We start from the raw sequence: 24,213 nt of genomic DNA, 5'->3' as shown, positions 1-24,213 counted from the left end.
CATTTTTCTTTCATTAAGTATTTTAAAGTTCATCCTTGTTTGGTGATCTAAGTCAATTAAAATAAGTTTATGAGCAGCATGTGAGAGCAGAAGACTAATTAATTTTAGGTGTTGGATAAAACACATTCTTTTCTGGTTCTGTCTGCTAATGAGTATTACTAATACCCATAATAACAGACCTTACAGAAAATAGTATTACACAGAGTTTATGGTTCTTTACAAATAATTATCTCAATATCTTTATGAATTAACAAGCTGCTATTTTTGTGGGAAAATATATATTAAGGCAACATTACATCAGCTGCACCTAGAGAAAAGAGTCTTTAAGATCGTTATCACAGCAAATAAGAGCATCCTTTAGAAATGGTTAATAAAAGTTCACCTTTTTTTCAACAGGGGTGAATATTTTTAACTCTCTCACCTAGCACTGCACCTGAAACTGAAGTCCAGATATATTAAAGACAGGCAGTGAAATCCCTGGAACATACTCAGGGTTTCCAGAAGCTTGCCACTATTTGGATCTCTCTTTCTTCTTAGAGTCTCTGGAATCAGCTGTAAGTGTAGGTTCTTCATCCAAAATTCCCTGTTGTTGGAGTTGGTTGGGTCTGTGGGGTAGTTTGGGCTTTTCACTACTGTGAATCATCCTTTTAGTGCCAGACTGGTCCTTTGAACTGGTTTTGCTGTACCATCCAGCATAAAGAGTTGCTACTCTGAAAAGTTATGTTGTTTTAATCCTTCCACTTCAAAGTAAATGCTTACAAAAGTGTCACTTTGAAGTCAATCACACAATGCACAGCTTTCCTCCAATTATGTTATGTAATATGGTTCTGTTGATATAAGCATAGGGTTTATTTTACACAGAAAGCACTTCCTGAGAGGTGACTGCACAACTCACAGGTTGCTGAAATGGCACAGAATTTTAGCCAAAGCTCCAGTGCAAGTTCTTGGCTCTTAGGAAGAATACTGAGGTCTCGGACTGCATGCACAAAGATGATGTTTATTTTTAAATATTTTATCTAAGAACCAGAGGCACGGGGTAGGGTGTTTTTCAGAGGATTATTCTGAGAGCAATTGACTTTAAAACCCTTCAGTACATAGAGAAGACTGTCAGGCTTTCTGCTGGAGAGCTTTCCCAAAGGATTTCTTTGACAGTGGTCAGGGAGCAGCTTCTGCTACCAGTCGTGCACAGTTGACATGGGTGAGATATTGAAATCTCTGAAGCTGTTCCTTCAGTGTGGCCTACAAAGAATATTACAGTGTGTATCCTGTTTGGCCTACAAGGGCATTGAGGTTCCAAGATGTGAAATACGGGGTTGGACAGTGTTTCCTCCACCACAGTGATCTCAGCGTGGTCAGAGTCACACCAGTCCTGCACCATGTGCAGCTCCCAGCAACCAGTGACCTCTTTCTGCACATGGGCTCAGGCCCCTGCAGTGAAATGATCTTTGACATTGATGGTACAGGCTTTTATAGTTAGCACATTGATATCTAATTTGGTCAGACATCTGCATTCTCCTTCCTTCTCTGCTTCATTTAAAAATGTTTGTTCCTTGAAGGAGCTAATACCTCTCTCTACCTGTCTCTCCAATGCTCTTAACACTCAAGTCAATCCAAAAAAATCTGTTCTTTTACTCTGCTTTCCTCTTGCCTGTCTCTTTTGAGTGAGGGTCCTGCCCTGGGCCGTAGTGGAACTGTGGTAGTAAAAGTGAATGGGAAAGCTGCTGCTGTGCATGGTTCTCCTCGAGAAGGAAGCTGCTCTCGGCTTTTCCCTGTGCTCTCTCCCACCTTATAATCGTTTCAGTGTGCAGCAAAATGCCATTGAGATGGGTGTGGTTTGTCTTGCTCCTCTCTTTTCAGGTCCCCACATCAGTGATGCTGAAAGCCAGGGCAGATGGCTTCAGTCCCCTGCAGTGTGACCTTCGGGGTAAGATCTGCTTTCCTTTCTCTGCATGGGACTGATGGGTGCATCAGTTATTGTGTTCCTTAGTTGACTTAGCAAAAGGGAAGTTAGCTGATTGAATTATATGGTACCTTTTACTTTAAAGGTTTACTTATTTATTTAAGCAGTATTTATACTACAATACTGACTGATTCCTCAGATTTCCACTTCTTTAGATCTGCCCTGAATGTGTTGTCCGCCAAACCATGTGGTGGGGAATAACAACCCCCTCAAACTGCAGCACAGGTTTGAGGTGACAGTAGTTGGTGCTGTAGTGGCAGCTCTGCTAACCCCCCTGAGCAAGGTGTATGTGGTCCAGCAGGGTCTGTTGGTCTGGTGCTCAATTCAGAGCTGGGTTATGCTCAATCAGGACTAGTGTGGTGTTTGAGTAGGCCGCAACAGTTCCTCAGTCTTGAGAAATCCTTTGTTCGGTCTTAGGGATTTACTCATGTGGGACTTGGGAAATTCAGTTAGAGAGCCTCAGCTCTTCCCCATTAGGATAATAGAGGAATATCTAGGAGCATGCTGTACAATCCTTCTAAGTCAGTATCCTCTCTGTGAGTCATAGCAGTGCCTGTTCCCAAAGTGACAGACTGGTTTGATAGGATACAGTTGTGTCAGAGTTGGAAGTACACAAGTGCAGTTATTAAAAATGAATGCTGTATCCTCTTTCCCTCGTGTATCTTGTCACTGACATGACTTCACAAGTTGCAGATCTATTAAACATTTCAAACATGAAACTAGAGCTCATTAAGCAGAATGTTGTCTGGTATATAGCAAACTGTTTCAAATTCAAGACTGATAATATTTGTCTCCAGAGCTTTTTGTCTTCTAGGTTGTCACCAAGCAATCCAGCTGTCTGGGAATACAGCTTGTGCTTCATCTGATCAGAGTCTGACTGTCCTTTGGGGTGAGGTAGTAGGTTGTATAGTTTTAGGGCTATGCCCTGCCTGTCACATAACTATACAATCTACTGTCTTTCCTGAAGTGGCTGTGATGCCAGCGCTGGATGTGCCTTTGAAAGACAACACAGAGATTTTGCAACTGTAACATTCCCTGGCTCTGCCTGTACATTGCATTTGGCTCTTGTACACAAATGTCCTTACAGTGTTTAGATTCCTCTATTTCCCATTCAGACCCAAAAGCCATTTCCTTTCTGTGGTTTTCTCAGAGAAGGTGGGGTGTGAGTGAGCCCTTTTCCCAGTCTGCAGTGGACTTGCTCATGCCCAGCGTTCCTGCGCTGCCATGAGAGTGACCCTCTGGAAACAGCTGACCCACTTCTCCTTTACCTTCTGGCATTTGTGTCCATGGTCAACAGAAAATGCCACTTTGGAGTCAGCAGCTGTTTAAATCCACTTTGTGTCGGCTGTTTGAGAAACTGCAAAGGGACGAGCTGGACAAAAACCAAGGAGGATATCTTCCAGTCGCTCGTGTTCTGCCCTGGAACTGGTAAATGCTTGAGCCCTAAGTGAGAGATCTCTTTAATCAGTTTTGGATCCTGATTTCACTTGCTTTTTGTTACATATTGCTAATTTGGGAGGGACAGTGTTTGCACTGCAGTTGTGATGTCTCTGGAGTCACCTCACCCATTCTGACTGACTTCCAGTGGAACTGTGAGGAAGGGTCAGCAGGCCACAGTTACAGAAGTGGGTGGGACAGAACGTGTGTGCAAATGGTGAAATGTTGGTTTCCTTCAGAAGATGTACATGATGCTCTAACAGGATGAGGTAGTAGGTTGTGTGGTTTCAGGGTAGTGATTTTGCCCCAATCAGGAGATAACTATACAACCTACTGCCTTCCCTGATAAGCAGCATAACAACACCAGTGTCTTAATTCGCAGAGAAATGAGAGCTAAAATATACTGAGACGTACTTCTGAGACAGCAAAGTAAGTCTAGATACAGTTGTTGTTATCCTGTCTCTACATTTAGATTTTAAATGTAGATTTTTAGTAACTGCCTGCAAAATAATTATCCTTTTAAAAGTCTTTATCATGAAAAATTGAATTAAAGAATTTTTAAGTATTTCAAAGTTTGTCTGCTCTCAATCTGTTTTGTTTCTGATTCATTTGAATGGAATGAAGCTATTATGGGAAAAATGCTGCAAAGTTGCATTCAGGATGTTTGTATTTCCTTGACATCTGAGTGCAACAAATTTTACTAGCAATGCATTGGTTTTGTTCAACTTCCCCCTCCCTCAGGAATCTTACAGTGTTTTACAAATAGTACCAGATGAGTCGCGTGACTTCTTCAGCAGGTAGGCTGTAATAGTGAAAATCGAGAATGAGAACTAAAAACCCAAAAACCAGACTGGTCCCTTAGTTTCTCATAAGCAGGCTCATTTCATGACTTTTAATGACCCCCAAAGAGAATTCTCTGCTATCTGAGAGGCACAAACCGCACCTGGAAATCCATGGACAGAAAATATTGGGTCCATTAAAGATATTTTGAGAACATGAACTTACACCATAAATCTGTGGAAGAGGGGAAACATAATGGCAAGGTGATGGGTTTGGTTGCACACACAGAACTTGTTCTCCCACATGCAAAATATACCCAAAAATAGGAGAAAAGGCAGTTTAATCCTTCCTTTACACAGCAAGACAGGTTCTTTTAACATCTGCTTTTGATGACAAAAACATCTCACTTGTGGAACTGTTAAAACACAGTTTGCAGCACTGGGGGATCTGGGAGGTTTCAGTGGAATGCTGGACTTTACAGACCTTCCTGGGCAGATTATTCCCTTGTGGAAGCATACACACTCTTCTCTCTGGCTTCAGCCTGGGTTTGGTACTGTCTCTCTCACATCTGGTAAAAAACTACCCTGCGAGCTTGACAAATGGTGTTGCAGCAGTGACTATGTGAAAATCAGATGGGCAATCCCATAGGTCCTATTTTTATTTAGGTTTGGCTTGCTGGCTTGTTCTGGTGACCTCTGCTGAGGTTCGGCGTAGGATACCCGTGGTTACCACGTGGTAACTTATTTCCCCTGAAGTTTCAACATGTTCACAACTTTGGTTGTATTTTCTTTTTCTCTCCCTTTTTCTCCTGTTTACCATGGGTAAAATGAAATGATTGATGGCCCAGGATTCAATGATTCACCTTTTATTTCCCTGTCCTACCAAATCTTAGAGTCTGAGTTTGGAAGTTCAAATGGACAAATAAGTTTCCATTTCATTCCCCTTTGCAATTCAGCTTTTCCAAAGCTTAATAGGTTTTAACTGTAGCACAAAGAAACCTTATAAATACATTACATTTCAGACATTCATCATGTTCTACTGTCTGGCAGAAAAAAGAAAAAGTGATCATTCACATTTTTTTATCAAAACTTGAGTAAAATGAGTATTAGAAAAGTCTCCCTCAGAAAGCCTCCACTTTAGGGTTAGACCTTTTCACACTAGAGCAAGGAAAAAGATTTTATTGTTTTGAATGTGATAGTATATCCCTAGCTCAAGCTCTTCCCAGGTTTCCAGTGGCGGAGCTGCGTCTGCGTGAGCTGGGTGAGTAGGTGAGCTCACAGGCAGCTCAGATGGCTCTGGGAGGGCTGGTCCTGCCCGAGCTCCTTGGCAGGACTGGGAGACAGCTCCGGGGCAGCTGGGAGACAGGCTGTGGTTTGGCCACGTGTGGGCCGAGCAGGTGTGACTTGGTTTTTACAGATGATGCCGGGGAGGCAAACACCTCGACGTGAGCGACGCCTGGGCTGTGCTCCAAGCCGTGATACACGAACCGTGTGCCTCATCCCACAGGTTATTCCCCCAAAGGTAGGTAGGTGCACTTTTTCCCAAAAAGTACTTTAAGTAGTTTTGCCGCTGTTCAAGGCCAAAGAACTGTAAGAACTCTTTTTTGGTGGTTTTTCTGTGCTCTGGGTTGGCAGCAGACCATGTTTTTCAGCAGCAGCAACACGGAGGATATGTTACTCACTGGATACTTGGAGTTTCTCCTTAGTTTAGGTCCCCTGATGGCTGAGGGAGGGAGAGGATTGGAGCCCGGCAGGGCCAGGGCAGAGGGCATGGGCTGTGGGGCAGGGTGAGCCCCTTCCCTGCAGCACAGCAGGGGAAGGAAGGCTGTTCCCCTCCCTGGTGAGGAAGGTGGGCTCAGCCCGAGGGCGGATGGGGCCAGGCTGCGGCTGCCTTCCCAGCCCTGGCCCCACTTCTCCCGTCTAAAGCTTCTCCACACTGATTTACAGCTCCCTCTGAGTGCCTGGGATGGAATTAGAGCCCCTTGTATTACACGGTGCCTTCCCTGTTATTCTTACTGCACGCCACAGATTTATGATGGCTTTTAAGCCAGGCAGCACATAAAGAAATACGATCTTAACAAAATGTAGAAGGGACCAAAGGAGGTCAAAGTGTGGGAGCTGAACACTATATGGTGATCCAGGATTTCCTTTTATTTACTGCTCACACCTTTTCAATCTCCAGTGGATTTTGGCTGTCTCAGGCAGCCCTACCCTCCATAATCCTCTTTACCATCAGCGGATGTCATTTATTACAATTTAGCACATGTAGGAAATCCTAAAATGCCATTGGTGAATTAAATGAATTTTAGACAAAGTGCCAGAAAGACACACAGCATCAGGGTAGGTAGGAACCCCACACTGATCCGAGCAGGCTTTCTGTCTTGTGCCATCTCTTGCTGTGGCATCAACCTGGCAGAGCTCCTCTGCTTTTGGTGCTGAAGGAGAATCCTTTGTCTTTCAGGGAGGCATGGAGCAAAAGCTGTGCCTAATTTCATTGATAGGACTGAGGGACAAGGAAAGAAGTGCTGTAAGCAATTCTACTCTACAGCATTATCAATTATTCCTAAACTGTAGAACAGAGGAAAAATACAGGCCCTGCCCTTCCCCTGCAGATGAATAAAGTGAGCCCTTGCCCCAGGTGCAGGATGGCTGGAGCACAGGGCAGAGCTGCTCGGAGTCACCTGTGGGACCGTGGCCTGCACTGAACACTCTGGGTCGGGCTGCACATCCAAACAGCTGCCAGGAGGGAGGGAAGCTGTAATTACAGCCATCAACTGACTCCTGAGCCGGTGCCTGCTGCTGACATCCTGGTCTTGAACCAGAAGCCAGGAACAGGAGTTTTTTTCTCCTAGGTCAGGGCAGTAATGCCCTCCAGCTACAGTATCATTCCCTCCATTAGTAAGACAAGGTCTGGTGTGCTCCCTTTCATTCAGATTTATTATCATTATCTCTCTATCTGAGGAAAGAAATTTGTCTTCCCTCTGATTACAGCCTAGGGCTATAGCAAGGCTCCCATGGCCTGGGGTGTTTGGTGAGTTTATTTGGCAGGTGGGGAGGGGAAATGTTCTTTTTGAAAGGCACACAACAGTTCAAATAATAATTCATCTGCTCTTCTAAATTTTCAGAGCAACATCCTCTCCAGTTCTCCTGCTGCTTGTTGCTGGTCCCATTGTAAGCCCTTTCTGGAGCAAGGAAAGTTAAACCAGGCCAGTCCTTAGATGCTCTTTGGGAATTTGAGAGGCTGCTAGTCCGCATTTGAAGCACCTTTCCCTTACAAGTCTGGACTCCTGTAAGACAGACGTCAGCACTGACAGTCAACACAAAACTGCCTCCTCTTCTGCAGGCAGATTTGCTTGACTGAGTTGAGAGGTGATTCGTGTTCATGAAGTTAGCTGCACCTCTTTAGTTTTCTTTTAGCACAGGTTATGGTTAAAGACAAACTAGTTGCTGGACATAATTTGGAGGAGGTTTGTTGCTCTGCTCTGTCACCCAGTGCTGCTGCCATTTCTTTCCCAGGTGCCAGCTCCTGAAAGCCTGGGCTTTGCCCAAGGAGGTCACCACTGTGGGGCTTCTCCTGAGATATCTGGTCTCCTTCAAAGTGGCATCCACAGGAGGGTGAGTGATGTCACTTTTTCCTCCCACTAGCCTTGGGACCTTCGTGTTCCCCAGCTGTTTTTCAACTCATTACTGAATTTCTCATGCTTATGTCCTCACAGTATGTGCTGTTTATCATGACATCAAAACCAATAGCTTTTGGAAACATTAACACTACAGCATGTCTTTAGTGTAACATCTAAATCAGGCGGTTCTTGTGTCTTTTGAATAAGCTGTAGCACTGATAAAGTGACGTATGGCAAGACCTGGTACAATATGAACACGCTACCTCCTTTTGTCCTCAGTGTTGTTCTGATGACTTGCCTCATCAGGAGATCCTGTGGTTTTGCTAAGTGGTTGTTCTCATCTTAGTCTTTCCCTATTGATGGTGTGGAAAAGGTGAGCAGGAACAACTAGATCCTGCCTCATGCAGCAACAGGCCTAGAGAAGGGCAGATTTGAAGTGATCAAAAAGAGCTGCTTTTGCCCAGGCTGTTGTGGTTAACCACTGGAGATGTGGAATGTGCTGTGGTGCCCTCGGCAGCTCATTGAGCTGGCAGAGTGTGAGGGGCACATGGGGATGAGCACAGTATATGTAGCACTCCTGTCTCAGCTAAGGATGGATCCTTGGAAGGACAGTCTCATTTTTTGAAAGGACTTTTTCAGTTAAGTTTAGAAGTTGTGAAGGGGTTTTTTTTATGGCAGGAGCACTGGTTTGAAAGAGTTTTGGCAAGAAGCTGTCACAGTGCTGCACTTGCTTTCCTTTGGATGGTTTTCTCTTTGGTAGGTTTTCTTTGCAGGAGTGACTTGGCTTGAGAGGAACGTTGTGGAGATAAAGCTGCTGTATTTGTGGGGGTCCCCCAGTTTGGCCAGGGTTAGACTTGCAGCTGAAAGAAGTCTGAGCTAACAGCAGACTTTGCTAGGGGTAATCAGTTAGTTTACTAGTTAGTAATTTTTGCATTGTATCTCCTTGCCTTTATAATAAAAGGCTTATGCAAGAGTCATGAAGATGTTCCTCTGATTCTGCTTTTCCTGTCATGAGCCTCTCACCCTTGATTTGTGTGCTCAATTATAACCATTCCAGTGGGACACATTACTCAGATTTTATGATAGAATGAAAGTATAAAGTCACAGCCTAAACTGTATTGCACTTCTTGCTGGGCTTGTAATACATATTTAAATAAAGAAAGGTCAAAACACTGCACCAGCATAGAAAGGGGCATGTGATGTCTTTATGTGTAGAACAGGGATCATCCTGTGTGCTTCTGTGCCAAGGCTTTAGCACATTTAAGGGCACAAAACCGGACCTATCTATTTAGCATGGCGAGGATATGTTGTAACAACAGTCAGCTACTGGAGAGGGGAGGGACTGAACCTTTTGCACTTGCTGTAGCTCTGTGCCTCACAGTTCAGGGGAACACCGACTCCTCTTTCCTATATACACAAAGACAGACCTTACTGCTGACAACAGAATAACAGAAATTTATCATCAGTTCTAAACGCTGAAAATGTTCTGCCTTCTTGGGGTGGAAGAGATCCAGAAACAGCCAAAACCTCTGAAACATAGCTATAGTTTTCTACTTTGTAGCTACAAGCAGAAAATAGCCCTGAATCAATACTGAAGGCCTGAAAACAGTGCTCTGGGTGTAGAGCGTATTTCATCCCAACCAGGGACTGCAGGAAACCTTGATTATACAGCAATAAATGCTGTGGGCTCCAGAGCCAAGGAAAAGGCTAATCAAAAGCAAACTTATGTATATAAATATAAATCTGGTGATACAGTCTCTCGCTCTTGCATCTGAAATATATATATAGGCCTCTTCCTGGAGACACCAAATGATTTAGACTTCAGTTTCCCTTAAGAAGCCTCTCAACTGCTGGTATCCAGTGCTAACCAAGGGCACCAGTCTCCCGTTGCTTTACATGCCCAGCGTTATCAGCTCCTCAGTTATGGGCCTCATTTAAGACCAGGTGGTGGCAGGAGAAGCTGCTGTGACTGGTCAGCACGGATAATTTTTTACTCTCCCTTGTATGGTGTAGAGCAACAGGTGTTGATATTATTAGGTTTCGCTGGAGGCATTTTGGAGAGAAATCACATTAGGCCTGAATCAAACAATGAAAAACAGCCTAATGTCTCCATGGGTCACAAGAACACGTGGAAGAAATGACAGTTTATGTAAGCAGCAATAATGTGTCAGCTTTCTCTGAAAGGGCTGCATAAACATGTAAAATGCAAACAATGAGGACAATATAACTAATTGGCTTAATAGACACTGTAAAGCAACACAAGACGGGCTACCAAGAGAGGCTGATGTGGTGCAAGGAGGGACATTTGACAGCCTGTACATTTGAGAGAGTAAGGAGTCTCTCAGACTCTGGTGGGTTTTTCTGTGAGAAGCTATGCTTGAAGGAGGTTCTCAGAAGTGACTAAATCAGAGCATTAGGAAATCAGTCTGTTAAAAAAAGTACAAATTGATTAGTGATTACAGAATGGGGTTAGTAATCTGTTGCAGTGAGCCGTGCAGTCAGCCGGTCTGACTGAGGCGTGAGGGGAGAGCTCAAGGGAAAACCTGTGCTGTGGGCACCTGGCAGAGGGGCTGCTGCCCCCCAGTCCCATTTAATGTTTTGGGACACAGGTGAGATGTCTCTCTTTTCAGTGAGACACAGGTGTAGTGCCAAACACACACGTACGTGCTTTACCCACATGCAGATGTTTGGGGCTGCTGGGGACGTGGAAGCTTGAACCCTGCTGGACTCGTGTCACCTCTGTGTGCTGAGTCACCCCTCCTTCTACATCCCTAAAACAGAGAACCAGACACGCCTGCAGCTGCCAGGGTTGTGGTGTTACCCTGCCAGTGACACCCAGGGCACATCCTCAGCCACCATACATCGTCCTCAAACTACTGAAACACTGGTTGATCTAGGGCCCTTTTAAAGCTGTGTGACAGCTTTACCTGTGATATCAGTAGGCAGCACTGCAGACTGTATCTCCAGTAGCATCTGAACCACTTGTTTTCCTGGAACATCTGTTTTCAGCTGGAGGAGGAGGGATGGAGACAACACTCTTACTCATATAGCCAGGCAGCTAAAACACGCTGAAAATCAGAGAAATGACAGTCCTCCACCAGCCCACAGCCTCTGGATCCGGGGGGCATGGACTTTGTCATGTGGAGCAGTCAGCTACAGATTAACAGGGAAAAGAATACTTTCTGTCCTGCATACCACAGAATTATGCAGTTATTTCTTTCTTCAACTGCTTTTCTGGTTCACTTCCAGTTCTCAGAAGAATCTCAGCCAGGCTGAATATGAATTTCAGCTGAACCAAAATCTTTGCTGGTTCAATACCCTTTTCTTGTTGTGATACACAAATTAACTAGGAATTACGATTGATGAGTACAAAGATCATTTTTTTGCTCTCATAGTGTTATCTGTTCCAACTCCTAAGTCTTCCTGTTTATTGGAGCAACAGTGAGGGATGATCAGAACATGTGTTCTATGTAAGCAAGGTACAACATGAGAAAGACAGTAAACAACCCCTGCAAGCACCTCTTACAAATCTGGGAGATGTATATTATGCATAACAGAGGCCTATATAGAGACAAAGCAGGAGTAGACACCATCAACTTTGGATGTTTTGAAGCCAAAATGTTACAATCTGGACTGAAACTCTGTGACTCAAACCTGCCCCTGCTGAGGCCAGCATTTGTTTTGAAAATCTAAAATGAGCTGAACCCCAATTTCTATTTACAAAAGATGAATTTAATTTTTCAACCACCACCCTGCCACACCAAAAATACTGGGAACAAATTATCAATTATTAAAACATTAATTATCAATTACTAAAACACATCCAAAGTACTAAAAGTATCTTTTTAACTGGAAATTTGACCACCAAGCCTACGTTGGAGCATCTCTTCCCCATAACTGTTTTGGCATTTAAAGCTACTTGCAAAGTTAGCAAATAAATTCTCACAAAGTGCTGTGCTGCAAAGGTAGGTATTGTTACTACTGTTATTATTAATGTGCTCTTACAGGGAAACAGGGCCAAAGGAATTCAAGTGTTCTGGCACAGAGAGATTTGACCCCAGCTTCCCCCCGTGCTGACAGCACTGGAGCGTGTCATGGGCACAGCCAGCCCCTCCTGCCCCGAGAGCCGCCCAGCCGGCAGTGCCCCGGGCTTTGGTGGAGCATCGCTGCTCCTGGGGGAGGGCTCAGGTAAATTACAGCCGGGAACCTTTGAGAGCCAACCAAAACAGCCCCGAAATATCCCCTGCCCCCACGGCCAGCAGCGGCGAGGCTGCCGCAGGAGGGAGCGCAGCCATCCCACTATAAATAGCAACTCCACTAAAATTAGACAGAACTGGCAGCTCCCGGCCGTGAATGGGAGCTCTGTTAATATGCTCATCAGGTACTGGAAGGGCTCCAAGTCTGACAAGGCATGCTATGGCACAAATGTTCTGTGCCTGGAAAAATGAGCAGGAATGGCTCATGAATAGGCCTGGCATGTTTTCCTAACTGGATAATAATGTGACAGACTGCCTGACGAGGCTGGTTATATTTGAAGGAGTCCTGCAAGTAGGGATATTTCTTTCTCCATGTTTCTTATTGCATGGCTTTGTTTATGCCAATAGAAGATGCTGTTAAATCTAATGAATAAAGAAAGGTGGGAAATCATTTAGGGGAAAATTAACACCCAAGTTAAACCAAATTGAGTAACAGTGTAAGTTTATAGTATGTAACTGCTTTTGGATGTTTTCGTTCAGAAACTTTTCAGGGCTCTCTGCCCTCCTCCATGGTGATTTACTGAACAGTGATTAAAAGTATGAGTTGATGGTACACCAGGTGCTCGGTACTAACTGACCTGTTCCCCTGCTGTGGAAACACCAAAAATGCTATTTGGCTTTCTCCAGTTCAAAACAGACCCTATAGCAGTGCCATTATGGTCACAAAATGGCAGAGAAACTTCAACTGCTCAGATGATGTATGCCGACCTTTTTTCCTAGGCATAGCACCATTGAAATCCAATCACCTCTGCACCTGCTATCAGTCAGCCCACACTTCCATATATAGCTTTTTTTTCCCCTAAAAAATTAAGTTACTTCATACAAAGGCACCTTGAGGGCACACTGCATTTCCACAAGGGAAGTCAGAGCCCCAGCAGCTGATGAATTGTGAATTTACACCGAGCTTATTGTACAGTGTCTCTTGCATGTTGATAAACCATTAGTTCACTTCAGTTTAATTCACTTTGAGCATGAATTCAGTTAAGGTAATTATGGCCAGCTGACTCCTAAATGAGTGTCCATAGAGAAATTACATATGTTTGAGTTATATTCACTTTAAATTCACATGTTTTTTGTTAATTCACTTTGACATCTTGTGTAGGACAAGCCATTGGTATCTTAGTTGTGTGCCAAAGCACCTCGAAGATATGGGGATTTTGAACTAGTTTCAACAGGCAGAAGAAAAATCAGTTGCTCAGAGGCTACTTGATGAAAATATTGTAGGGTTTTTTTATATTACATAGAAGACATATGAATGGCTCAAACATAAAAAAAATAATTAGACATGACTATGGTAATTTAAGGGGTTCTTTTATGACAAGCATTAAAATTAAACAGTATAGTACTGGGTCCATGCCTTTCTCAACTCAGTGCTTGCAGCTGTAAGGAAAACACAAATTTACCCCTATTATGTCCCAGCTAATCTGATCATTTAAATGGGTAAGATATTTGCTACCACAGTTGGTTCCCCCCCCCCCGAAATCGTCTCTCATGTATCCGTATTGACTTGTTTTTAACGCACAGAATGATTTGAGTCGTGTGTAACTTCATTTTCGTTCTGGGCTCAGGAAATAAGCAGAAGTTACTCTAACTCCAGCTCATAAAATAATGACCCCTTGAGACTGCCACTGCTCCAGTCCTCCTGCAGCTCTGCCACTGTCCTGTTACAAAGACTGTTGGTGGCCTGAAGGCCTCACAAAGCTGTGACCAAAGGTGGGTTTAACCGTAGCTTGCGGATTATGGTTTTTTACTTAGGAGAAAGTTTGTGTACACCAGCACTTTGAAATTTAATCCTACAGGGGCTAAAAACAAAACTCTTGTTTCTCATGGAGGGGATTTAGTATTTGGGTTAACCACTTGATTAGAAAGGTTATGACCTTTGTTTATGGAATAGCTGCTGTGTTTTTAGCCCAGTAGGAATGAAAGCTTTGATGTCCCGAGTGCCAATAGTGAACGTGTATTTTCACTGGAGAGATGTTATGTGTCAGTGAGGAGCAGGAATGAAGCCTAATGAGGACCCAGACAGGCTTGTTGAATAATTGTGTGCATGAAGGGAAAACAACCAAAGCAACAAACTTACCAAAAACTGTCTATATGAAGATATAAAACCTGTTAGGATATTGCTGCATTTCTTTTGGAAGATGGCACACACACTTCTTAAAATTAGTAATATATCTGAAGAAAAGTTTGAGAAACAAAAATATTCTGGATTCTGAACTGGGATTTCGGTAGAAAAGATAATTAAACAAAAGCTAACAAAGCAACTAATGCATGTTCAGGCTCCACTTCACAATTCCATCCGACTCCATCAATTCTTTTTGCCGCATTTCCAGTCTCTCACCTGCTCCCCCCCAGCTGCCACTAGAGGTCAGGTGTTTATCGTTGTCCTCACTGCTGGCAATAAATAACCCCTTGAGCTGCAGCTGAGGAAACAACCTCCCTGCACACCGCCTGGACCTGTGCGTTTGTATGCAGGTAGAAGTACAAATCAGAAATCAGAGCAAAGCTGAACTGCAGATTTGTACCACGCTTATGTGCTCTTTACAAATCAGAACACTTAGTTAGGATTTCGTGTGAGAAATTTGTAGGTTTTAGTGTGCTCTGTATAAAGATGGAATTTCTCAACACACAGAGACATTCATTGATCTGAGTTATTGCTGCACCAAAGCCAATAGAGAAGCTGTCAGTAATGGTGATGAAAATAATTGTTAGGTGCAGTAAGTGCAGATTTTGAATTGTATAGGGTGTTTTTTTGCTGTAACTTGTACCAGCCCAAAGCAGGTGATTGTGCTTCTCACGTGGTGGTGGGGACTCCTGTCCCTTGCATTTAGGCTGGGTCCTGTTAGGTGAACAGTGGGATGATGTGCACCCAGCAGCTCCACAGTCTGACTTAAACCAAAATTGCCAGGGGGATATAAGCGTCAAGGAAATCAAGTCCTCACAAATTACATTAAAATTGGCAAGTCAAGAGAAACACAGGTAGTGTTTGCCTGCTGACGTGGTCTCTTCCCACTGCAGAAGTGAGTGCCAGCTGGGCAGGCAGCATGAGCATAGGGACAAATCAGCTACTTTGCCCCAAATGAGGGATGCTGAAGAAGTGCTCAGTATAGGGCTGGAAACAAAGGACACAGATTTAAGGGAACTAGGGGAGAGGAGGTGAGCAGCTCAAGTTCCCAGCACACACTGAGCTCCTTCTCAAAGCTTAGTGTACCAGTCATATGCATTAGGAATAAGGGAGAAGTATGTTTATTTGGGTTTGGGAGGGTGGGTTTGGGGGCTCTTTTTGGTAATAGAAATAAGTCTTTTTATGTTTGGTCAAAGGATAAATGGATACTCTGCTAAGCAGCAGTATGGAAAAGGGGTGCAAGTAGTTTTATCCCCGTTTTGTATTCTCTCCACCTTGTTTTTAACATGGCCTCACACAGTGCAATCGTTGGGACAAAAGTCCACAGTTACCCAATGTCCGTTTACTTCACGCAAATATTTTTGTTATGATAGAATCATTATTTTAGAGGATGGCACAATGGTCCAGTTACTATTTTAAACCAGCTGCTGGTAATATGAAACTATTCCCAGAGTACTTCAGAATAGTACTGTATGGTTTGCTAAAACTGGATTTAGGGCTTGCTTTAGTGGCTTTGATGACTACGTTGCTCAGATCTGCTGTGCCTTAAAGCTCTGTCTGCTCAGAAGAGGGACTGCAGCATTTCTTTCCAACCAGAGAGTAATTTAAACAGAAAATATTTCATTTTTAGGTTTAAATAATTTCCGGGGGGGGGGGGGGGCATTTTTTATTTGTAGAGACAAAATTGTATTAGGACTAAAGAAAAAAAAATCAGTTTATGGGAAACAACTTATTTGTGTTCTTGTAATGCCATAAGACAAATGCAAGGAGAAATATTTTAAACAAGAGAAAATGGTTCTATCCAGTAAGTGTGAATATAATTTCAGTAGGTAGGCACTCATCTTCATTTCACGCAGATGGTGCTCACAAAAAAGTCTTGTAAATACATTGAGTGTTAAGATGTCTGTCTAAAATATCACCTGTTATATGAAACTCCCACTAATTTGTCATCAGGCCTGAAATCTCTGCAATACACCCTGTAATTGGGTTGGTTGTTTGGGGTTTTTAAATAGTACATTTTTCTAGGTTTAGAAGCATCTTGGTATATCCTGGACTCTTATAGCAACAATGGCTTATCCTCATGGACAACCTTTCCTTTGTTTCTTAACAGCAGCAGGGTTGAACTAGATGCTCTTTAAGGTCCCTTCCAACCTAAACCGCTCCGTGACCTTCTCTGTATCCAGGGAGGAGGGCAGGAAGAGACAGTCCCTTTCCCTCCTCTGCTATGAACTTGGCAAAAAGGTGCCTTGGATAAGGAAAGTAGTAACAGCACAGGGAAGAGTACCAAAGAACTGCACTTGTTACAGCTGTTTTCTGCAGGGCTGAATCCTTAAAAAACCCTGCTGCTGACTGTACAGTCCTGGGGGTGAGTGGGGCACGGCGTCCGTGCGTGCTGACAAGTAGGAAGAGTAGCTCTGTTCACACCAGGTGGCTGCACTTTGTAAAGCTAAGCCACTGCAGGTGGTTAGTCTTTCTTCTTTTTCTGAAAACAATGCTTTGTTAATGCATGTAATGCTGGAAGGGTTAATATGCAGCAATGTGTTCCCTGCTTCTGCCTTCCTCTCTCTGTAAGTTCTCGCCCAGTTGCTGGGGGAGGCTCATCAGTCAGAGGTGAATATATACAAGAAATACAGGCATCCATATGTGTTACTCGGGACAAAGGGATAACATATGACTGGTTTATGTGGTTTGCAGGAGAACTGACCTCCCATCAGCTGCAGTTTTGCTGCCACGGATACTTTTTGGCAGTGATATGAGAGGACAGCAAGAATGCAATTTTGCTGGTTTTTATAGTTTTATAAAATAGCTTTCCGGCTTAGGCTCTTCTACAGCAGTGAATCTGGCGAGGCAGAAATAACCCCAACACTTTTGTGTCCCAGAATCCCTCCCAAAAGTAGGTAGAACCTGCTCCTGGGTATTGGATGGACAGGTTGCAGGGTACTGATGGACACAAAAGGGTGGAAATGTCGATAGCCATCCCGCCTGCAGGCTCCCCTCGGAGTTCCTCAGTGTCCAAAGAGTACAACTTGAAGGTCTCTGTTTCTTTCCTCCACAATGTCTCTGCATCTGGTATGTCTCAGCAGTCCACTATTTTCCTTTCCTGAGCCTCAGTCTGAACACCACCCATAAAAATGGCTGCAGCGTGCCAGGCCCCACACAGAGTTCAAAACATAGGTGCCACATCAAGCTTTCATGGTGACCTTTACTGTGACCCTTGTGTCCCCCAGTTCCTGGGAGTTCTCTGCTGCTGCGGCATAAGCCCCTCTGGGAGGAGCTGTCCCTTTATTTGCTGTGGAGCACTCTGCTGTCCCGTGAGGAATAAAAAATACAGCGGTGGCTTCCAGTATGCTCGGCATGAACGATGTGGCTGCCAAGAACCAAGGCTTGATCCTCGTGTTCCACAAAAAGAACGGCTCAGTGTATTTAGCACATTGCTCCAAGTGATTAATCCAGCCAATAAAGGCGGAGGTTTTTCCTAAGGTACATGAATATCTTTTAAAACTATGTTTTCGTTCTCTTGAAGCAACAAAGAATTGAATAACCTAATTTTTACTAGTGCTATGATGACTTGTGATCAGGAATGGAAAAAACAATATAAAATAGTAGCCTACTGTATCAAACATATTTGCTCAATAATCTTTTTGGTATCCAGGAGCTTATCAGAAAGCTCGTGCTAGGTACAGGCTGCCCTGGGTACAACCTGCTGTTCCTGCTGGAGCAGTGTCCAGTTCAGCTGTCCCAGTTCAGAGGGCTGCACACAGGGTATGTTGCAGGAAGCATTCAGTGTTTTCATATGTTTCTGTTATCAAACTTCTCTTTTAATGTAGGGGTCGTCCATTCAACACAGAGTAATTCTGCCTGGAGGCTATTTAGTGAAGAGCCTTGCTGGTTTTGGGCCCACTGGAAACTATTTATCGCTGTTTACAGAAGAGAAAAGCCGGGCCACCAGATTAGCAACCAAATCTAAAACTGATTTCAAAGTACATTCTCCGATAGAACAATACCCATCTTTCCAATTCAGGGATGGGAGCGGATACCTGAGTAAAACATCACTGTCGAAAGGCAGCCTGACTTTCACCAACTGTGGGGACAAAAAGAATATGCATACCTTCCAGAAGAAAACACTGTAGCTAGGCCTCAAAGGTAACTCAAATCTGACTAGATTAATTCAACATCTGTCAGTTGTATTTCTAAATCAAAGCATCATTAGTGTAATATACGTGCCAGCTGTAAAGTTCTTATTTCTGGAGTGAAAAAATGTAAAAGCTAGAAACAGAAAAAACGGTGAAAACCTGTTGATTGTTCCAACTGGGCTCTTCTAGGATTTTACAGAATTTAGGGGGAAAAAATCAGCATTGTATTTTATTTTTAATCAGAGATTCATTAGGCCTGGACTAAGTACAGTTTGATTCCAGTATTCCAGTCTGGTTTTTTAATGTATAGTTCACCTTTATTTATGTAATAAATCATATTTTTCTGCATATAGTTCATGGGATTGATAGTGGGATAATGACTGACTCAAATTTTTTGTGTAAGAGCAAATGTAAGTTGCAAAGCTGTCTTAGGATGTTTAGCTATGCATTGGCAAACAGCACTGTATAAAATTGAGTGAAGTGCTAAAATCTAGCCCCAAAGAACTGAATAGTGAGGTAAACAGGAGCAAGAATTCAAGTATAATTACATTTATAGCAGTCAATGAAGAGTTGACTAATTAGAAAAAAAAATTTGCAAAAGAAATAGAGCTTGAAGGAATGATACAAAGAGAGCAGGAAAGGATAGAGGGTGCTTGTCAAGAGAGACATTGGCCCAGTCAGGGGTTTGAAGATGGGGGAAGAAAAGAGGAATAAAACCAATATTGGTGCAGTGGGAAACCAAAGGACCCAGGAGGGATTTCAACCACTCTGATCTGTTTTTAAATATCCAAAGTGAGTGGCCTTTACCACCTTCTTCCAAACTGTGGTTTAACAAACAGGTGAAATGAGGTAACACATTGCAACTGCCAGGGGAAGGTCTGGGTTCCTCCTGCCCTCTCCCGGTGTCCTCTCTTGCCCTTGTGCCACCTCTGGTCTTCCTTGGCTCCCAGGTGAGGCAACACAACTCACTCACCTACAGACAACTGGCCAGTCTTCTCGGGGGCTTGAAAAAACCAAATACACCAAAGCCCAAAGAAGGTAAATGGTGGAGCCTGTGCCTGAAGGAAGGGTAGGAGGAGGGAGTGGGATTTTCCATTTTCAGCAGTGCTGAGCTGCTGCCAGAACACCTTAAAGTGCAGATCTGTAGCCTGTGACACCTCACTTTGAGGATTTCTTCCTGGCTCAGTTTCCTAACATTAGCCTGTGGCATTGCCCTTAATAAGAAAAAAAGAGACTTTTTTCACTTTGTGTTGTAACTGAAGCTTTACTGGGTCAAAAAAAAAAAAAAGGCTTGGGTTTGTTTTTACTTAGAGCACAGTCATAGGTAATAGCTAATCTAACTGTACAATCCAAAGCGGAGAGACAGCACTTGTGATTCTACCTCCGAGTAATTAGGTGATGTCAGCACGCTCACACCCCCAGTTAATCTGCCCTCATTTGCCCTGTAATAACATAACAGTGCTGTGCCTTCAGCCCTGTTTTCAGTGGCAGAGGTACCTGTCTCTGGGTATGGGGCATCAGAGGCTTTTTGTGCATGTCTGTGTGCGATGACAAACCTGACAACACGTGGGAGAGTGACAGGGCACTTTACCTTTTACACAGCTCCAACAGGCAAACTCCCAGAATGTAAACATTTCAGGATGAGACAGGCAGGGTAGGTATATACTGACAAGACCTTTTTTCTTTCCAGATTAAATAGAAATAAACTGGAGGTATACTGAGATATCAGATACATTTGAAAATCCCAGTTTGGACATTAAACAAACATTTGTAATGCTGAACCCCAGGATAAACAGCAAATATTTTGTGTTCTCTAACAAATATTTGGAAAGTGACACGCAGATGAGTTAGGTAATCAAAGCAACTGCAATTGGTAACAAAACTCTAAATGGATGCAAAACGCTGTGATATAGCTCTAATTAACTGCTCTTGTGTGATGCTGCTCGTTCGGAACAGCATCAGTGATCTGCCTGTCCTGTCCTCAGCATTTCCCAGTGCCTTGGGAATCCTTGGGTCTCCAGCCCTGGCTATAGGAATGGGGAACCCAGACAACCAGTGTATGTGCACCCCCAGAGGTGGTCAGCTGGCAGGAGACCAGCTTTGGAATATTTGCCGCTGTACATTCAGACCTTATGGATTTTGTCTGCCAGTTTCTAGAGCCAAATGTACCTCAAGCCATAAACAGGAGGTAAACAGGGAGAAGGGGAGAGAATTATATTAATATATGCAAAAGCTGATAACTTTTTTAAGGTATGGGGGAAGCCCTTTAAAATAACTCAGTTAAAAACTAAACCTCTGATGACACGAGTATGCAGAAAAGCAGACTTCACAGGCCTGCTGCTTAGAAAAGTTCTTGCAGTTGCTGCTTTCAAACCATGTATCCAGATTTTTCTTCTGGCTCTCACTGCATTTAGAGTGAGTGAAATGATCCAAGAAAAGAAGGTTTCTTCATGTATTTTTTTTTAACTGGCAAGACATTAGCTCAGGGATTATTAAGAGAACAAAAGTGGAAAATACACTGAATATTGCAAATCTATAAGAAAGCTTTGGGAAACATGCTGGATTTTCATCTAATTCTGAACAAGACAATTTTTATTTCTTACAGGTTCATTATCAAATGATTTCCATGAGGTCGAGAGGTTTCCAGCAGTGAATGGAGCATCTCAGCCTTGGTTTCACTAAGGAGAGATGGACCTAGGTGCACAAGGATCTGTCATGTGCAATTGTGTTTACTTGTGCCTGTTTGCTAACCTCCAGCTTCGGTGAGTCACAGTATTTTTACTACCATGCTGTCCATTCCATAGGCTTTAACACACTCCTCCACTTAATTATTAACACAGTCCAAAGGTATCCACCCCTCTCCCACACAGATCTTTTAGCTAAACACAGCTTTGAAACCTCTTCTTATTTCAAATTGTTCCTTACGGTTTGGATAAATACAGTGTTAGCAGCTGATGCTTTGGTGTTGCTGCAGTGACGTCCTTCCCCAGCTCTGCAAGCTCAGAAGGCTCCTGCCACTGCTTACATTCCTCATGTCCAAACAATCAGGACTTGTCCTCACTCCAGTCCTACAGACATCCTCTGGCTTTGCTCCTCATGATCCTGTTGAAAATGGCCTGTTTTTCCAGGGTTCCCTATAGCCATCTTCTAAGCAAAACAAACCCTTTACCCTCTTTCCTTATCCCTCAGATCCCCTGCTACTACAGTCACCTTCTCTGTGTCCTTGGTCGGGCTGGACTGGGGTTTGATGCCAGGCTGATTTGGGAGGTGGTGCAGATGGAAGGAATTCAGCTCCACCATCACAGTGTGCCACCTCCAGGGTGTGGGGCGTGTGCCATGAAGTAGATTGTGAAATGATTTTTATTTTCTGATGCTTTTTTCTCTTATTTTTCAGTGGAACAGGTCCCCTGATCTGGTTCACAGCATGGCCCTGCCAGGAGCTGGAATTGGGAAGATTGAGGAGTGATGCAATGTGGCATGAGGACAAAAAAGGTGGAACTGGGTGTTGGGATGTTTCTGAGGCCACAGGATCAGAAAACTGTGGCCTTTCTGCTGCCAGCCTGAGGCGAGCCTCAATTTCTAGCCACTGGTGATCTTGTTAATCTGTTTTATAGCACAGTCAATCTGCATATGTTTTCAAGTCTCATCTGACCTCACTCTTCTGTTATTGAATATCTTGTTTAGAAATTCTTTTATCAAACACTTAAAACAATTTTAGAAATACTTGTTTTAAAAAAATCTAGGACTTAATTATGGGCAGCTCCTATTCCCACAGCAAAGCTGGTAAGTGTAAAGAACAGTGAGAAATACTTGAATCAGAACATGGACAGTCGAAGTTTAAAGGAAAAACTGGTACCTACAAAGCATTTATACGTGTGTTGCTTTTGTTTTAAAATTTGACTTGTAGATGTGCAATGATTAAGCAAAGAGCTCAGAAATGGACTCTGTGGTTGTTCTTCATCCCAGGCCGTTGTGGCCAACGCTCAGTGTACTGGTTGCAAACGCTGGAAAAGGCTGGGTGTGTATCACTGCAAGTGTTAGTCATGGCCTGGAAACAGGGTAGGAAAATAATTGAAGCTGAAGTTACTCAGCTAATTGCTTTGACTAAGTCTCACATTTACACACCCTAAGAGCCTAAACTCAACATTTTTACTTGACAATACTTGCCCTTCCTCTGGGGGGAAGTAGTACAAGCGGTAAGTAGTGCAAGTGAGTACAAGGCAAAGAAACTGCTCGTATGAAGGATCCTGGAGGACTGCCAAACTGACTGGGTGAGCTCTGGGAAATGCACTGAGTGGACACACGGCACCAGTGCCACGTGCTACCACTCTGGACACAGCAGCAACCTGTCCTTTCCTTTAACTGCCTTGCTCCAAACCAAAGCACAGCAGCTTAGCTCTGAACTTGTCCTCAGGAGCCACTGGACTTTGCACCAAAATGAGCACACAAGCACTTGATTCGCACTACCTCTCTTTGGGTGCTCTGGCAGCAGCACAGCCTGTAACATCACTGCATCTCCCTCCTAAACAGATGTGCTTGGAGCACGAAGAACTTGGCCTGAGGTGTGCAGAGTACGGAGGCAAACAGAAGTTGCATCGTCAGTTTTAATTTCTGCACTTGGACTGAATTATTTACAAAGAGATGAGATCGCAGCAAGCTGACATTTTCACAGCAATTCCTTCTTGAAATCTGCATAAACAGGGACTTCTGAAGCTTCCATTAAGGCTACAACTAAAGCCAGACAAGAGTAGATAAGCACTGCTGGGAGCATGTTGGGAGTATTTGCCAGTGACAGCTCAAGCTGATCAAGCCATGTGAGGGAACACACACACTGCAGGGAAATAGAGGAAGACACTTTTAAGAGAAAACCAAGAATTTACTAATAATTGCATTAAGAAACACGATGCACCAAACATTCTACCTTCCCTCTGTGTTCTGCTGGGTCATGCTCACGTACAAGCTCTGCAGGGGAAGGGCAGGTTTTCTGCAGGATTCTTAGAGGAGAGTAGAGAGCGCACAGGTGTTACAGGAAAGAAAGGCTGGGAATTGGAAACAGACATCAAAGGGGGTACAGAGTTGACGTAAATAGTAAAGAGACTTGAGAGGGGTCAGTGAAAGATGGCTTTGGCTGGAGAGGGGGTAGAATGAAGGCCAAAAGAGATGTTGCAATAGTCAGCTTGTAAGATACAAATCATAGCTATGGTGGGGACAACAGGGACAGATTTTAAGGATGTTGCCCAAGAGAATCTCAGTGAGACAGATAAAACACCGAATGGGAAACTGAGACTGGGGAAAAGGGGCAATGAAGACTTCACAGAGCCAACAAAACAAAAGTAGGAGCCAGTGAGAAGCCTGGATAAGGAAAGAAACTCTTTCTTTGAAATAGGAAACATTCAAACAGTATTCAGTTCAAAGGACTGGAAATACAGGGATCAATAAATTAAAATGCATTAAGCAATTAAATTAAGAGTGCATCTATTTCCAAGGATAATAGGAAAAAACTTCAAAATAGGAGCAAACTGTTATCCCTTCAGTCACACTGTGGCATGTACCATGTGCATTGAAGGAAGGAGCAATCAACCCCAGTAACAGAATAACAAAACTTCTATCCAGTTCAAGATACCAAGCAGTGACTTGTTTTCTAAAAATGTGTAATTTTATTATATTAAGTCTAGCTGATTTTTAGCAGTTCTCAGAGATAAAAACCAAACCCCACAAATAAATCTGCTAAATCCTGCAGAATATGGTAATGTAGTGTCCAGCACAAAAAGAAACATATAGAAAAGGAATCTTACACTGAAGGAAGAAATAACTCAGATGAGAAGGTTAGGCAAATTTGGGGAAGAAAAGCCACAGCTGAGTTTTAAGAGAAATTGCTTATGCCCCATAAACTGTTTTCAAGT

At 43.4% G+C, this 24,213-nt stretch overlaps 1 long non-coding RNA gene across 1 annotated transcript in view; it reads left to right on the top strand.

The window, feature by feature from the left end:
* The window catches only part of LOC127463297 (uncharacterized), a 275,239-nt gene extending 253,063 nt beyond the window's left edge, over positions 1 to 22,176 (top strand). Inside the window, exons 16-22 of the long non-coding RNA XR_007900761.1 lie at positions 397 to 5,437; positions 5,594 to 5,698; positions 7,693 to 7,791; positions 13,621 to 13,765; positions 18,005 to 18,320; positions 20,916 to 21,072; positions 21,705 to 22,176. This is a non-coding gene — a long non-coding RNA (uncharacterized LOC127463297). The remainder of the gene's footprint in view (positions 1 to 396; positions 5,438 to 5,593; positions 5,699 to 7,692; positions 7,792 to 13,620; positions 13,766 to 18,004; positions 18,321 to 20,915; positions 21,073 to 21,704) is intronic.
* Positions 22,177 to 24,213: the final 2,037 nt, after the last annotated feature.

The sequence above is a fragment of the Manacus candei genome, unplaced genomic scaffold, assembly GCF_025592945.1.
Source record: "Manacus candei isolate 608988 ecotype Guabito, Panama unplaced genomic scaffold, ASM2559294v1 h1tg000153l, whole genome shotgun sequence".
NCBI lineage: Eukaryota > Metazoa > Chordata > Aves > Passeriformes > Pipridae > Manacus > Manacus candei.
Note: the sequence above shows the minus strand (reverse complement) of the source record. Positions and strands in the feature narration are given on the sequence as shown.